The sequence below is a fragment of the Petaurus breviceps genome, unplaced genomic scaffold, assembly GCF_028583685.1.
Source record: "Petaurus breviceps papuanus isolate PSGF00001 unplaced genomic scaffold, PetGlider_PUasm1.0 226, whole genome shotgun sequence".
Classification (NCBI taxonomy): Eukaryota; Metazoa; Chordata; class Mammalia; order Diprotodontia; family Petauridae; genus Petaurus; species Petaurus breviceps.
In genome coordinates, this window is record NW_027185890.1 from 3,762,369 (window position 1) to 3,777,694 (window position 15,326).

Genomic DNA, 15,326 nt, shown 5'->3' on the forward strand with positions numbered 1-15,326 from the left:
TCAGACAATTCCAAAGGACTCATGATGGAAAATACTTGCCACATTCAGAGAAAGAACTAGGGAGTCTGAATGCAGATTAAAGCACACTATTTTCACTTTTTTGGTTTGCTTTTTTGTGACTTTCCCTTTTTGTTCTGTTTCTTCTTTCATAACATGACTAAGATAGAAATATGTTTACATGACAACACATGTATAACCTATAAATCAGATTTCCCACTGTCTTAGAAAGGTGAAATGAGAGAGGGGAAGGGAGAAAAAAATTGGAACTCAAAATCTTCTAAAAAAATAATATTGAAAACTATCTTTACATGAAATTGTGGGAAAATAAAATATTATTTACAAAAAAAAATATTTAGAAAGAATAAAATTTAAAAAGCACCCACCACCAAATCTGAGGGACATAATCTCCACACATACCACGTCAATCTCTGGAGAAAGGAAAAGGATTAGGTTCACAGTTTATCTCAGTTCTTATGCAGCACAGTCCCACTAATTCCAAGTTCAAAGCCCTATTTAGTTTCAAGTCCCAGGAATCCTGGCTTCTTAGAACTTCTGTGCTCATCTGGAAGCAACATTCGGGCTGGAATCCTGCCTTCAAGGCTTACTTCTGGGTCCAGGGATTCTGGCCACCCATGCCTAGACCTAAAAAGGACAAGTAAAACATACCAGAACAAACCATACATACTCAGAACAAAACCCTGAGATCATTTTTAGGGTCCACAGGGCCCCATCCTGTCAGTTCATGATACCCATGCTGAGGGTAAGCAGAATCTTCACCCTCTTGGATAATGCAGGAAGAACAAAAATGGCCCAATCTGGTAGTCTTAAAGACACAACCTGTTTTTTTTTTTCTACCCAGCCAATGTATATTATATTTCTTTATTAAAAGGCAGCCAGACAATGTAGTGAGTATAACATTTGACCTATAATCAGGAATATCTGAACTAAAATCTTGCTTTAGATACTTACTAGCTTTTGCTGTAGTTATAAAAGGGAGATTAAGAATACTACTTTAATACCACAAGGAAATATAGTGAGAATTAAATGAGATATGTGAAACTCATATTTGCAAAACTTAGGGTGCTACTAAAATGTTAACTACAATTATATGTTAGCATTTGTGTTTTAACATGTTACTAGTTTGGAAAAAATGGCAATTTTTCCTTCTTTTTGTGAGATAGTAGGGGTTAATTCTATGGTGAAGTTGACTCAGGCCAAATCTCTGGTAGCTTAGGTTCAACACTGGAACAAATTGTAATACTTATTTAAGTAATTCAACAGTTAACAAAAAGAGGTTCACTTAGCTAAGACATGGGAAAAATATTCAAAAGCTGTAGGCAATGAGAGCACCTTGAGATAATTGAGCTGAGTGAAGCTCCCTTCTATGGGTTATCAAGTGTGAACAACCATCCAGACTTTAGGACATCCCTAGAGTTCCTTGTGGTTGTTTTTATTCCCCAAGTAACCAGAAAGTGAAGTCAATAGTCTAAATTTTTAGTCCCCTGTGTCAACTACTATTTGAAAATTGTCTCAAAACATTAAGAAAAAAATATTTTAACTCATATGGTGAGAGGGGTTAGAATATTGCTCCAAGCACAGAGTTTGTAGGAATCTAAAATTTTAAAGCTGTATGGAACTCCTGGTAAGGAAATTCCTTACACACATCAAGATTAGTAACTTTCCCACAATTTCTTGTCTGGGGGTATTGAGAGGTTAAAGTGACTTGCCCAGGACATACTAATTTACTCTCTGCCTGGGTCAAAAACAGGAATTGATCCCCAGTCTTTCTATGCTAAGGTCAGCTTTCTAACCACATACCACCCTGCCTCTCCTTGAAGTAATATATAGACAGGCAAAAATGGTCAACCCAAATGATCCCTATAGAGTTAACAGGGAGAAAAGAGAGCAGCATGTTGGACCATTTGGGTTTCATTTCCCTCTGGCTACATATAAAGCATCCAAGACTAACATTTTGTGGAGCTGTCCATCTCACATACAATACAGTACTGATTATTGTAAGGCTCTAGAGAATTTGCACAACTATAGGCTTCATAAAACCTCGAAATCAGCCCAGCAGGAACTGCCCCAGGCTTCCTAACCTTTATCTAAATCTGCTGAGGGAAGAAAACATTTAAATGTTCAGAGAAACTATAGATTCTTCTGCTACTAAAATTAAATTTAGTGTGTTTTAACGTGCCTGGAATGAGCTTGCAGATAGTTGTTTAAAAAAAAAAGAAGCAAAAAAAAAATAATAAAAGCAAAGGAAATACCAAGGCTTACTTCTTTTTTGTGGGCTCATGCAAAGTATACAGGTAACTAGAGGGCAATATCATCTAACCCTGGGAATTTCCATCTGATTTTTATCTTCCTCATCACATACTATTTATTCCTCATCAAATTCCTTTATTCTCTACTTTCCAGACAGAAGGTCACTGTGTCCTTTTACTACCTCCCCTCATCCCACCAAGGTCCAAAGAAGAAACGAAACAATTTAATGAATCATCTTCCATTCCAGGTGTCTATTTCCCAGGAATTTGGTCTTGCTGCCCTAATATTTCCATGTGACAGACTAAAAAGAGAGGCAATGTCCTAAAATGAGGACAGTGACCTTTGAACTTTCATTCAACCTCAAAAATTTCAGAAAAATGGATTGTCTTTCCTGATATAAATGTGAGTAAAAATGCTTTTCATGCCCCTTTGACCAGAGCCAACAGTAACAAACATTAGGTAATAGATAATGTTCTTCAGCAATCTTGTCTTCCTTTTCTTTCCTTTCTGTGCAAAAGACCCCAAGATTTCCATTCTTTTTTTTCAGAACTTCCCCATTATAAAAACCTCCATTCAGAAAAAGATATAATATAAATAACTTCCTTCTTAATATTAATTTAAGTCATGTTGATATTAATTTAAGTTACCTCCTCTATGTTATAAGGGTATTTGCATTTTAAGCCTTCTATAAAACTGTTGAAGGAAGAAATGATGAAGAGAAGGGAAGGCATGGTTCAAATTTCAGCTGCCACATTGATCACTAGCTGCTTCCTCTTGGGAAAAGTACTTCAATTTTTTAAGCAATAGTTTCTTCAGCTATAAATTCCATTACCAAAGTCACTTTATATGCCATGAATAAAAATACTCACTGTGTAATATACTTATGTAGCTCTAATAATGTGTTGTTGTATATAATGATCACCCATCATCTTAAATTGTCTGTACTTCTAAGGACAGCTGATTGTCATTCACCCCTTAGTTTTGACTCCTGGAGTAGTTGAGCCAGGTTCCTAACATGGTCTTAGGGTATGTTTGTATGTCTACCAATTAAATCACTCATCTCCAGCCATCATCTATTAGCCATTCACCTTTCAACTCTTCTTGGGCTATATCATTGAATCATCTTATCAAGGCCATGATTTTATAAAGTGTTTGATAAAAATGATATAAGAATCATAGTTATAGATATGAAAGATGTCTCAAATAACTATCTAGTACAACCCTTGCAAATGTCAAAAGTGAGCTCTGGGAACTTGTTCAACAGAACACAGGTTGTAAGGAAACATAGCACAATAGAATGAAAGCATTAATCAAGTATTTGGGTACAGTCGTTATCCAGACCCTCTTCAAATCTTCCAAGTACCAGAGAAAGCCAAATCAAAGAAGTTCATTTCTTGGACATTCCTAGACTATACTGAACAATGCAGAAACTACAGGGCCTCTGGTATCTTTCCTAAAAGCCACATGTACTGGTGTCAGTTGGGAGGCCCCTGAAGTTGGTTTCAGTTTCCCCCATATTGCTGGGATTCCCATCTGCCCATAATCCACATAGAACCTTAGATCTACAGCTAGAAGGGACTTTAGAAGAAATCTAGTCCAACCCCATGTGACTTTCTATTTCTCTATCACAATGTTTCTTTCTCTGCCTCTCTGTCTCTGCCTCTTTGTCTCTCGGTTTCTGTCTCTATTTGTCACTGTCTTTCCATCTGTATCTCTCACATACACCCATGCTATCTACTACTGCATAGGTCATCTGCCTCACTTAATAATATCAGCTTTGTCTATAAATATATGAAAACTGGAACAAATTTCATTGTACTCCTCAATAGGAAGGTAGACATGACTAGCTAGCAGAGTCCGTATGAAGGACAAAGACTTGAGGATAGGAGTAGGGAGGTTTAAGGTTGACTGTCTTTATTCTTCCTCAAATTCAGTATTCTCTGAAGTCCCCCTCCATTCTCTTTCTTCTTCCTTTTAAAAAATACAATTGCCACTGTTACAAGCATCAGAATAAATTTAAAGAAATATATCTTCCTTTAGAATAAATATTCTAGAGGCAGAGCGAAAATGGCAGAACTTAAGGAGGAACTTATCTGAGCTCCTCAGTGAATTCCATCACTAACCTCTAAAAACTGGATCTGAACAGATTTTAGAGTGGCAGAATTCATTGGAAGATGGAGGGTGGCAGATTCCCAGTCCAGGAAAGTGCCCACATAGGACTGGGCAGGGGGAGCATGGAGCATGCAGGAGCTGCACCAGCGCAGACCTGAGAGCAGACCACAGCAGAGTGAGTGCAAGCCAGGGCCCTAGCTCCCAGCTTGAGAAGTGTGGATCCAGAAACTCTGTACCCCAGAAGCAGATATCTACTTTAAAAGTCAGGAAATAGGCAATCACAATGGGCAAGAAGGAAGCTGGGAAATCAAGAACAAAAAAAGATTCAATCCTATTATAGTCAGCAAGAACAACCAAATTCAGAGGAAAACATTCACTCTATACTCACACCTGAGATCCAGAAGGAAATATGAACTGGTCTCAAGCCCAAAAAGCATTCTTGGAAGAGCTCAAGAAAGATTTTAAAAGCCAAATTAGAGAGGTAGAAGATAAATTGACCAATTCTTTTAAAATTACATTGACCAAAATGGAAAAAAATAAACCTCACTGAAGAAAACAAATCATTACAAAAGTAAAATAAGTAAACTGCAATGGGAGGTTCAAAATCTAACTGGACAAAATACCTCCCTAAAAATGAAATCTGAATATATGGAAAAGAAACTTCAAAAACTAAGTGATGAAAATAATTTAAAAAAAATAGAATCAGTCAAATTGAAGCTAATGACTTTATGATGCATCAAGAATCAGTCAAACACAACATAAAGATTGAAAAATTAGAAGAAAGTGTAAAATATTCCAATGGAAAAATAACTGACCTAGATAACAGATCCAGGAGAGATAACCTAAGAATTATTGGTCTACCCGAAAGCCATGATGAAAAAAAGCAGCCTGGACAACATCCTCCAAGAGATTGTCAAAGAAAACTGTCCTGAGGTCCTAGAATCAGAGGGTAAAATAATTATCAAAAGAATTAACTGGACTCCTCCTGAAAGAGTTCCCAATTGAAAACTCCAAGATATATAGTAACCAAATTCCAGAATTATAAGATCAAGGATAAAATATTGCAAGCAGCCAGAAAGAAGCCATTCAATTATCATGGAACTGCAGTCAGGATTACACAGGAGTTAGCAGCTTCTACATTAAAAGATCAGAGTGATTGTAATTTGATATTTCATAAGGCAAAAGAACTTGGACTACAATCAAGGATCAAGTACCCAGCAAAACTGAGCATAACCTTTCATGCAAGTAGATGGTCATTCAATGAAATAAGGGACTTCCAGACTTTCCTGATGAAAAAAAAAAACAGAGCTCAATGGAAAATTTAATCTCCAGATACAAGACTAAGAGACATAAAAAGGTAAACAAGGAAAACACACACACACTCATGCACATAACTTGTGATTCAATAAGTGCAAACTGTTTACATCCCTATATGGGAAGCTGATATCTGTCAATATTGAGATTTATATAATTATCATGACATTTAAAAGCAATATACATAGATAGAGGGTGTGGGTATAAATGAACTAATCTGATTATAAAAACCTTATTAAGAGGTACAAAGGGATTGTAATGGGAGAAAAGGAAAGGAGGAGGCAGAAAAGAATTATGCCACATGAAGAGACATAACAACATACTATAGCAGAGGGAAAGAAGGGAGGGAGATGAACACCATATGAACTTTATTCTCATTGTTTCTGGTTCAAGGAGGGATCATCATAATCAGTTAATTTTAGGATTCTAACATGAAAAGACACAAAAACTCATTATAGTAGAGGGAAAAGAGGGAGAGAGAAGAGCACTGTATGAAATTTACTCTCATTGGTTTGGGTTCAAGAAGGGAATTCCATAGTCCATTAAATATAAAAATCTATTGTGCCCTACAGGCAATTGGAGGGTAAGGGGTTAAAAAGGAGGGGTGGTTAGAAGGAAGGGAAAGAGTAGTAAGGGGGATGGGAAGGTAAAAGGAGGGAGGTGCATATGGAGGGAATACTGAGGTGGTCAAAAGGAAAACTCTCAAGGAGGGGAAGGGAGAAGGAAGAAATAAAAATATAAACAAGGGAGGGAATAGGATGGAGGGAAAGACACCAATACTATTCATAGCTGTGAATGTGAGTGGGATAAACTCTCCTATAAAACAAAGGCAGAGAGCAGAATGGATTAAAATCCATGATAATCCTACAATATGCTGTCTATAAGAAACATATTTGAAAAAAAGGGCATAATCACTGGGAAAAGTTAAAAGGCTAGAGTAGAACATATCATGCTTCAGCTAAGTAAAGAAAAAGCAGGGGTAGCAATCCTCATCTCATATAAAGCAAAAGCAAACATAGATGTAAATAAAAGAGATGAGGAAGGAAACTATATCCTGCTAAAAGTCACCATAGAGAATGAAGCAATATCATTATGTAACATATATGCACCAAACGGTATAGCATCCAAATTCCTAGTTGAGAAGTTAAGAGAGTTAGAGGAAGAAATACATAGCAAGTCTATACTAGTGGGGGACCTCAATCTCCCCCTTTCTGAACTTGATAAATCTAACCTCAAAATAAACAAGAATGAAATTAAGGAGGCAAATAGAATTGTAGAGAAGATATATATGATAGTCCTCTGGAGAAAATTGAATGGGGGTAAAAAGGAATATACCTTCTTCTCAGTGGTACATGACACATACACAAAAACTAAACATGTACTAGGGCATAAAAACCTCACAATTCAGTGCAGAAAGGCAGAAATATTAAATGTATCCTTCCCAAATCATGATGCAATGAAAATGATATGAAATAAAGGGCCATAGAAAGATAGACTAAAAACTAATTGGAAACTAAATAATTTAATCCTAAAGAAGGAGTGGGTCAAACAAGAAATTATAGAAAAAAATCAGAAACTTCATTAAAGAGAATGACAACAATGAGACAGCATACCAAAACTTCTGGGATGGAGCAAAAGAGTTCTTACAGGAACTTTTATACCCCTGAATGCATACATGAATAAAATAGAGAAAATGGAGGTCAATAAATTGGGCATGCCACTGAAAAAGCTAGAAAAACAACAAATTGAAATCCCCAATTAAATACTAAATTAGAAATAATGAAAACCAAAGGAGAGATTAATAAAATTGAAATTAAGAAAATTATTGAATTAATAAATAAAACTAAGAGCTGGTTTTATGAAAAAACAATAAAATGGATAGACTGTTAGTCAATATGATAGAAAGAGAGAAGAAAACCAAATTATGAGTATCAAAGATGAAAAGGGTGTGGGGCAGCTAGGTGGTGGCAGCTAGCTGGTCCCGGAGTCAAGAGGATCTGAGTTCTGTTCCAGCCTCAGACATTTAACACCCACACACAAAAACTTGGGCAAGTTACTTAACACCAATTGCCCTCCAAAAGGCAAAAAAAAAGGGTGAATCTACTCCAATGAAGAGGAAATTAAAACAATAATTAGGAAGTACTTTGCCCAATTGTATGCACATAAATTTGATAATCTTAGTGAAATGGATGAATATATGCAAAAATATGCCTAGATACCTGAAGAGGAAGTAAATTACTTAACCCCATCTTGGAAAAAGACTTTGAACAAATCATCAATGAACTCCCAAGGAAAAAATCTCCAGGGCCAGATGTATTTACAAATGAATTCTATCAAACATTTAAAGAACAATTGATTCCAATACTATACAAACTATTTGGGAAAATTGGGGAAGGAGGAGTCTTACCAAATTATTTTTTATGACACAAATATGGTACTGATACCTAAATCAAAAAGAGACAAAACAGAGAAAGAAAACTATAGACCAATTCCCCTCATTAACATAGATGCAAAGATTTTAAATAAAATATTAGCAAAAAGACTACAGCAATTTATTATGAGAATAATATACTTTGATCAGGTAGGATTTATTCCAGCAATGCAAGGATGGTTAAATATTAGGAAAACTATTGGTACAATTGATCACATCAGCAACAAAACTAGCAGAAACCATAGGATTATCTCACTAGATGCAGAAAACACTTTTGACAAAATACAACACACATTCTTGTTAAAAACACTAGAAAGTATAGGAATAAATGGAATCTTCCTTAAAATAATAAGTAGCATATATCTAAAACCATCAGTAAGTATTATATATAATGAGGATAAACTAGGAGCATTTACAATAAGATTAGAGGTGAAAGAAGGATGTCCACTATGACCCCTCATATTCAATTTGGTACTAGAAATGTTAGCAGTAGCAATAAGAGAAGAAAAAGAAATTGAAGGAATCAAATTAGGCAAAGATGATACTAAGCTATCACTCTTTGCAGATGATATGATGATATACTTAGAGAATCCTAGAGAATCAAGTAAAAAAATACTTGAGGCAATAAATAAATTTGGCAAAGTTGCAGGATATAAAATAAACCCACATAGATCTTCAGCATTACTATATATTTCTAATGAAATCAAACAGCAAGAGATAGAAAGAGAAATTCCATTTAAAGTTACTGTAAACATTACAAAATATTTGGGGGTCTATGTGCCAAAACAAACCCAGGAACTATATGAACACAATTATGAAAGACCTTTCACACAAATAAAGTTAGATCTAATTAATTGGAAAAATATCTGTTGCTCATGGCTGGGTCGAGCTAATATAATAAAATTGACAATTTAACCTAAATTAAATTATATATTTAGTGCCATACCAATCAATTTCTGAAAAAAAGTAATTTATAGAGCTAAAAAAAATAGTAACAAAATTCATTTGGAAGGACAAAAAGTCCAGAATATCAAGGGAATTAATGAAAAGAAATGCTAGGGAAGGTGGCCAAGCCATACCAGATTTTAATCTGTATTATAAAGCAGCAGTCATCAAAACTATTTGGTACTGGTAGAGGAATATCATAATGGGTCAATGGAATAGATTGGGTACAGGAGACTTAGCACTCAATGACTATAGTAATCTACTATTTGATAAACCCAAAGACCCCAGTTTTGGGGATAAGAACTCACTGTTTGACAGAAACTGCTGGGAAAACTCAACTATAGTGTGGCAGAAACTGGGCATAGACCAATATCTAATACTATACACCAAAATCAAGTCGAAATGGGTGCATAATCTAGGTATAAAGGCTGATACTGTAAGCAGTCTGGGAGAGAAAAGAATATTTTACCTGTCAGATTTATGAAGAATGGAAGAATTTATGATCAAACAAGTGTTAGAGAGCATTATAAGATGTAAAATGAATCATTTTGATTACATTAAATTGAAAAGCCTCTGTACAAATAAAGCCAATGTAACCAAGAGTAAGAGGGAAGTGGAAAATTGGGAAAGAATTTTTACAAACGGTGCCTCTGATAAAGGCCTCATTTCTAAAGTATACAGAGAATTGAGTCAAATCTATGAGAATACAAGTCATTCTTCAATTGAAAAATGGTCAAAGGATATGAACAGGCAGTTTTCAAAGGAAGAAATTGAAGATATCTGTAAGGATATGAAAAAAATTCTCTAAATCACTATAGATTAGAGAAATGCAAATCAAAACAATTCTGAGGTAACACATCTCACTGGTCAGATTGGCTAAGATGACAAAACAGGAAAATGATAGGTGCTAGAGAGGATGTAGAAAAATTGGAACACTAATGCATTGTTGGTGTTCTGAACTGATTCAATCATTCTGGAGAGCAATCTGTATTTATGCCCAAGGGGCTATAAATAAGTGCATATCCTTTGAGCAAGCAATGCCTCTTCTAGGGTTGTATCCCAAAGAGATAACTGAAGTGGGAATTGGACCCTTAAGTACAAAAATATTTATCGCATCTCTTTTTGTAGTGGCAAAGAATTGGAAATCAAGCGGATGCCCCTCAATTGGGGAATGCTTAAAGAAGTTGTGGTACATGAATGTAGTGTCATACTATGGTGCTATTAGAAATGAGGAGCAGGGGCGGCCAGGTAGCACAGTGAGTAAGAGCACTAGCCCCAGAGTTAGGATGACCTGGGGATCGAATCCGGCCTCAGACACTTAGCACCCACCAAGAAACATCTGGCCGTGTAGCCTTGAGCATGTTACTTAACCCCAATTGCTTAGGTGAGGCCAGGTGGCTCAGTGATTAAGAGCACCGGCCACAGAGTCAGGATGACCTGGGATCAAATCCAGGCTCAGATACGTAGCACCACACCCAGAAATAACTGGCCATGTAACCTTGAGCAAGTTACTTAACCCCAATTGCTTTAAAAAGAAAAGAAAAGAAAAGAAATGAGGAGCAGTCAGACTTCAGAGTAACCTGCAGAGACTTATATAAAGTGATGTTGAGTGAGAAGAGCAGAAGCAGAAGAAATTGTACACAGTTACAGACACATTGTATCTGTGATGACCTACTTTGATAGACTCAGCAATGTAAGTTTATAAGCCAACTCCAAAAGATTCATGATGTAAAGAGATATCCACATCCAGAGAAAGAACTACAGAGTCTGAATGAAGATTCAAGCAAACTAATTGCTCTCTTTCTTTTTCTTGTGTTGTTTCCTCTTTCCCATTGTTCATTCCATTGGTTATAATTCTTCTTTACAACCTGACTAATGTTTAATGTGAAGGAATTTGTAGATGCTATATTTGATTGCATGCCACCATGGGTGTGTTTGGGGGGGGGGGAACCAGAGCAGAGGGAGGGGGAAAATTTTGAATCTCAAGGGATTGTGGAACTGAATGTTGAAAACTAAAAGTAAAGAAATAAATTTAAAAATAAAGAAAAGCTAAAAAAGAATAAATATTCTGGTTCATATTCAACAACCCTTTATTATACATGGTTACTATGTGGCAGGCACTTTGTTAAGCATAAGGTATATAAATAAGGCAAGAAAAACAGTTGAAATTCTCAAGTAGTATACATTCTATTGTGTAGACAACATTTAGATGTCTTGGTACATATTAGTTATATACAAAATATATTAAGGTAATCTGGAAGGAGAATGCTTTAGAAATTAATGGCGGGAACCTTCTTGTTTTAGGAGAGTTTTCAGCTAAGTCTTGAAGAATTTCAAGGAAATCAAGACTTGAAAGTGAAGGGGATATAGCATTTCAGGAAAAGATAGTCTGTACATAGGCATGGGGATGATGGGAGATGGAATGTTGAATTTAAGGAACAGAATGAGAGCAGGTCATTCTAATTGTATTATAGAATATATAGAGTGGAATAAAGTTTAATGTGTGTGTGTATGTGTGTGTGTGTGTTGTGTGTGAGTAGAGAAAAAGAAAAGAAGAGAGAGAGGGAGAAGGAGAGGGAGAGGGGGAGAGAGGGAGAGAGGGAGAGAGAGAGAGAGAGAGAGAGAGAGAGAGAGCTGGGATTAATGACTTGCTCAAGGTCACATGGCTAATAAATATAATGTCTGAGATCAAACTTGAACTCAGAGCCTCCTAAGTCCAGGGTTCTATTTGCTATACCACCTAGCTGCCCCTAGGAATGGGATTTATGAAGTTGGAAATTTACATGCATTTTAGAAAATTTACTTTCTCACTCAGTTAAAACTTCAGTCTTCTAAGTAGTCACTAATCTTTTAATTCTTATATCATAAGGTCTTTTCCTAGATGTTTTTCTTCTGACTTATTTATAGCATTTGATACTATGAATACATATTATTGTCCTCCTCAATGTGCATTGACACAAAAGTGATCTCTCTTGGTTCACCTCCTCCCTTTCTGACCACTCATTTTTTACTTTTTATTTTCCCTTTTTGGATCATCATGAACCTTATTCTTCCCCTATGTATGTCTGTTTCCCAAGTTTTCATTCTTAACTCTTTCTTCTATGCAGACCTTCTCATTTAGCAACACCATCAACTCCTAGGTTTAATTTCCTTCTCTGAGAATAAGAGTTGTACATCTATAAATTCATCCCGAATTCCTCCTGTGAATTCTAGTCTAACATGATCAGCTCTCTAGTGGACAATTTGACTTCATGGACAAATGAGATAATTTAAATTTTAAAAAATCATCCTTTCAGAAACATGGAACATTCTACTGGCAAGCATGCCATATTAGTTTGAACATAAAGAGAAAATATAGCCTGACCCCCAAATTACATCTTTTTGAAAAGAAAAAAAATTGTGTTCATATTATACATACATATGTGTGTGTATATATATGTATATGTATGTATGTGTGTATACATATAGAGTTTCAATAATATTAATTATAGGCCACAGTTAAATTTTATACAAATAAATTTTGTGGCAGAGTAACTATTTACACAAAAGTAGTATCTAGAGTTTAGGTTTTTTTCATTCAGTTCAAATAAAAAGCACTTATTAAGCACTTATTGTATACCAGGTGCTGTTATGGGGACCAGAGATACAAAATCAAAAGTTAAACAATCCCTGCCCTCAAGCAGTTTACATTCTACTAGGGGGGAAGGAAAGGTTCCACATCAAATTAAACACAAAATACATGAAAATTAAATGTAAAATCACTTCCAATGGGAGCTACAACAGTAAGAGGATAAAAAAGGACCTCTTGAAAGAGGTTTCATTTAAACAACATCTTGAGTAGACAGGGGAAGTATGAGGTATAGGCTGTGCAAAGGCATGGAGATGGGATTCTAAATGCAATATATGACACAAGTAAGCCACTTTGCCCAGAATTTAGAATTTATGAAGGGCAATAATGGAAAATAAGTCTTGAAAGATAGTTTGCAGCCAGATTACAAAGAACTCTAAATGGAAGATTTCAGACACCATCTATTACCTCCAGACAACTGCCAAGGCAAAAAGTTTGAATTACCTCCAAGGTGATCAAGATGATCTTAAAAAGTATTATGAGCATTTTCCAAGAAAGAACGTTGCAGAAGAATGTCAGAACCTAGTGAGATACATCATCTTAATGTCTGAAAGTATCCTATGACTTCTGTTGGCTTCTCTAGGAATTTTTTTTTAAAAATGAATTACAATGGCCAAAGTGGATTACAGCATATGAACATGTGTTTAGGTTGCATTTTCAAAGGAAAATACTTTGATTTCAGAATGCAAAAAGAAGCAGAATCCCAAGCTGATGACACTGAGGGAGACTTAGAGACAATCACAATAAAGTAGACTTCCAGAAGTGCTCTTGATTTCTCCTATTTCCCTGGACCAGCCCCCTCTGGAAGCACAGGCACTATGCCATTCCAAATATAATCCAATAATTAGTGACAAACACCTCAGCCCCACCCCAGCAGACAGTGAGAGAAATAAGCTTCTTGCCATCTGGCCAGGGTCCCCATTTCCTTCCTGCAACATTTCTTCCAAACTGTGGAAAATTTCCCTGAAGAAGTCCCTAAAATCCCACCATCCATGACTTTTAGAAACCCCTCTCTTTCCAGGTTGAGAAGTCTATCAGGAGAAAAAAGAAACTTTGAGCCAAATAATGAAGCACAGCTTTTGGAAACCCTTGCCTTTGGAGACACAGCCTCAGAAGCAGCTCCAGTGTGATTTTTTTAAGCAATTGGGGTTAAGTAACTTGCCCAAGGTTACACAGCCAGTTATTTCTGGGTGTGGTGCTGAGTATCTGAGCCCAGATTCAATCCCCAGGTCATCCCAACACTGAAGCCGGTGCTCTTACTTGCTGTGCTACCTGGCAGCCCCCTCCAGTGTGATTTTGATAGCCATGGAGATTTAAACCAGAGCTGTCATCAGCCTGCTAGGAACCTCCCTTAAAGGCCTGGAGACAGTTAAGACCCTCTTGGTGATGGAGGATATTGAATGATGGAAGCCCTTGAACAGGTCTACAAGTGAATCAATTAAATGACCTAACAAAATGAACAGAACAGAAAGTCACAAGCATCCATGCTACAAACCACTTTGGCATGCAGGAGCCTTGTGTACGTGACACAAGGCATCTTAAAGTAAACACCTGCAGTCACAAGTTAGCACTCAGTATCAACCCAACTGACCTTTACCTACATTTTTTAAAGAAACATAATAGGTTTATAGAACATAAAACCCACATTGCATTGAAGAAAAAAAATTAAATGCTTAAATCTCAAGAAAGATTAGCTATTCTTCTTTCCCTTCTCTCTCATTAAAATTAATGTTCTCATTCATTTCAATAGAAGTCTCATTGGAAAGCATGCACAAATACATGAAATGCTTGGGGCACATGGTGAACACTGAGAAAGTGGTTAGCTATATTTTTCATTCATAACTTTCCCAAGTTTCCCCTTTCCCCCTTTCTAAGTATCATTAGAATTTAGTAGTTCTCATTTGTGAGTTACTGCCATAGGGTTATTTTCAAGGAATTAAATAAGTACTTAACTGCCACCCTCCATTAAAAGAAATGAGACAAGAATCACATATGCTAGAGTTTTCTCTACACAAATAGAGGAAGAAAATCACTTTTTTTCTTTTCATGTTTTTTTTTTCTCTGAAAAAGAAAATTTCTCAAAAAACACAATCCTAAAATACATTGTTTATAAGAAACACATTTGAGGGTGAGAGAATAGGTAAATGGGTTTATAGAAGGCTGTTTATATTTATGGGAATGGGAGGATAGGGGAGGGAACCTTGGAGGGGGGTAGGCAAGTCATAGAACAGCAAGGTATGGGGTAAAATCAAAGTAGAGGAGGTAGGAGGGATAGGAAATAAGAGATATGCATGTACATAAAAACAAACATTTGGAGTAGAATAGGTTTGGGAATATATATGTCTAAATATGTATGTGTATATATGTATACACATGTCTATAGCTATAGAGAAACATATTTAAACTTTATTGTAACCTTCAGGGGAGGAGTGGGGGGGGGAAGGAAAAAGAACAAAATAAAAAGGATCACAGCAGAGAACAGAAGAAAACCCACAAGGAACCAAAGAAAAGATGGACAATTTTCAACACAATGAGTGTTATCTATCATATACACATTCTTGAAATGAAAATTTATTGTTACATATTTTGAATCATCTCTAATGTTCTGCTATGCACATGGCATGCTTT